A 3,072-nucleotide genomic window follows, 5' to 3' on the forward strand; every position below is an offset into this window, starting at 1 on the left:
TTCTCAGTGTGATGCCTTTCCAGCTCTGGCTATAGTTTATATTCTTTTGCTCTTTTCTAATCTTTTTTTGGTTTTTTTTTTGGCCAATCTGCACGGCATGTGGGATCTTAGTTCCCCTACCAGGGATCAGACCCATGACCCCTGCATTGGAAGCACGGAGTCTTAACCACTGGACTGCCAGGGAAGTTCCAATACAATTTTATTTGTTATTTCATTCTAGTGTCGCTCAGGGTGTGTTTTATGACCTTTGACCAGGAATTCATCCTGGGCTAGCCGTACTGTGGGGCAGTGGAGGGTCCTGGGCTGAAGAGGCCTTTCTCCAGACATGATTTGCATTTGCTTTTGTGGGAACCCGGGATGGCGACCAACCCAGAACCACTCTGTGTACATCACTCATCCTGGAGGTTCTTTACCCATCTGGGGCTGTATACATAAATTTGAGCCCCAGGCCCACATGACACAAAGGAAACTGAGAAGAGACACACGTGGGTGGCGTTCACAGCTCTTCTTTCTTTCTGTAGGTTTGGAAGATGCTGGCGCAACGGTTCCAAGTTGGATTAATGAAAGAACAAGCTGACATCGAGTCCTGGACCCAGAAACTCTTAATACGAGTCTTCACCCAGCCAGGAGGCCTTGCGGTGGGAGCTCCCAGACGGCATCTGCTCCGTCTCCCACTGACGGCATAGAGATCTTCAGGGATCTGGTCTGTCTCCCTGGGTTTTTTTCCGCTGAGGTGTAGCTGACTTACAATGTTATATTAATTTTAGGTGTACAACACAGTGATTCCACATCTGTAGAGATTACACTCCATATAAAGTTATTATAATATAATTCCCTGTGCTGTACATCACATTTCTGTAACTTACTCACTTTATACCTGGTAGTTTGCACCTATGCTCCAGCTCCACGGGGAGAGGACAGCTGGCCCCACAGGGCACCCAGGGCAGTGCTGGGCCGGTCGCAAGGCAGGGGGCGAACCGGGAGGAAGCGCCTTCGTTGCGGTTTCTGCGGGAAGGGGGGGTGAGGCAGGGCAGGCAGGCTGAGGATGGGCCGGTTATGTTTGAAGGGCACCCCACCCCAGAAGCTGCTGGGAGTGTGACGGGCGTATAGCTTGAGGCTGTGAGGACTCCAGGTACCCCAGGCGAGTCTTCATGTGCTTAGCGATGGCTAACAGGCCCTCAGGCGGGTGATAAAGCATCAACTTACAGATAGTAAAGTGTGGCTGACACCCTCCCTGACGCCTTTTCCTAGCGCAGCCGGCCCGTCAGTACCCACCGAGCTTGCCTCTGTGCAAGTCTGTGGGGCCCTACAGACGGGGTGCTGCGTTTCTCCTTCACTTACGTGTGTCTAACCCATGTCCCACTATCTTCCACGTATACCAGGCAGGGCCTAAGGCTTTCTGTTCGGTATCCTTTACACAAGAGAGTTTTGGGGGGTTTTTGTTGGGTTTTTTTTTTTTTCATCCAAAGCTGGGGCAGAGACAGACAGGTTTCTTCAAGTTTGAAGGCAGGGACTTACTTCCCTGGTGGCGCAGTGGTTAAGAACCCGCCTGCCAATGCAGGGGACACAGGTTCGAGCCCTGGTCTGGGAAGATCCCATATGCTGAGGGGCAACTAAGCCCGTGCACCACAACTACTGAAGCCCGCGCTCCTAGAGCCCACAAGCCACAACTACTGAGCCTGCGTGCTGCAACTACTAAAGCCCACGTGCCTAGAACCCGTGCTCTGCAACAAGAGAAGCCACCACAGTGAGAAGCCCGCGCGCCGCAGTGAAGAGTAGCCCCCGCTCTCCGCAACTAGAAAAAGCCCGCGCACGGCAACGAACACCCAATGCAGCCCAAAATAATAAATAAATTAAATCAATAATTTTTTTTAAAAAGTTCGAAGACAGGTGGATTTTTGCCTTTCTATCCTGACACAGAGAGTGTAGCCCCTACAGAGGTCCCAGATTTGCGTAGCACTCCCCGCTTCGGTGGGCCTGTGGCTGGGGCCAGAGGTCATCAAACTATAGCCCTGGGCCAAATCCAGCTGAGTATGATCCTTGGCGTTCATCTCATCACAGCAAACCTCCACTAAAAACAAACTCAGTGGAGGTCTTTCGGAAAATGATCAAGGAAGGAAACATGGAAATCCAGGAGGCAAAGTAGAATACCAAAGGTACATGCAGGGAAAGGCAAATGGACTTTAAAACTGACAGCCGAGGGCCTCCCTGGTGGCGCAGTGGTCGGGAGTCCGCCTGCCGGTGTAGGGGACGCGGGTTCGTGCCCTGGTTTGAGAAGATCCCACATGCCGCGGAGCGGCTGGGCCCATGAGCCATGGCCGCTAAGCCTGCGCGTCCGGAGCCTGTGCTCCGCAACGGGAGAGGCCACAGCAGTGAGAGGCCCGCGTACCGCAAAAAAAAAAAACAACAAGAACTGACAGCTGACTCTGGGGTTTACGATGTGTGCAAGGACAGGGCAGGCGAGGGGACAGAGCAGGTGTGGGACAGAGCAGGCATGGGGAGCTGCTTGGGTACAAGTGACCTGCGAGCAGGCTCTGGGGTGGGCCGCTTGCTCCTGCTGCCTGTCCCTCTTGCTTCTGGGTCCTCCCTGTAGCAGGAGGTGGGGGACAGTATCGCCCCTGGGCTGGAGGCACTGGGTGATGTGATGTCACCCCAGAGCGGGTGAGGCCTCAGACCCCTCTGAAGCCATAAAAAGGGAGAAGGAATTGGGAGCAGCTGGGCCCCAGCACACAGCGCCAGCGCCCCTCCTGCGCTACGTGCACACGGGATGGCCTATTTTATAGGGCGCTCTCGGACCCTGCATCACTGAACGGCTTGAATAAAATAACTTTTCTCTCTTTGAGGAGCAAACCTCCGGAAAGTTCCCTGCTTTGCTTTCTTGCCTAGGTCTCCCCCTGGTGGCAGCATGTCTGCATCGCACCGTGCCGGTCTTGGGGGTCAAATGGGATTTTCCAGCCCAGGAAGGGAGACCCCTGAGCTGAGCACCCGGGGGTGGCAGGGAGCCCCTCCCCGCACCAAACACCACCACTGGAGAAACAAGGCCAAGGCGACAAACGCCGGCATGTTGCCACG

Source organism: Pseudorca crassidens, chromosome 1 (genome assembly GCF_039906515.1).
Source record: "Pseudorca crassidens isolate mPseCra1 chromosome 1, mPseCra1.hap1, whole genome shotgun sequence".
Taxonomy (NCBI): Eukaryota; Metazoa; Chordata; class Mammalia; order Artiodactyla; family Delphinidae; genus Pseudorca; species Pseudorca crassidens.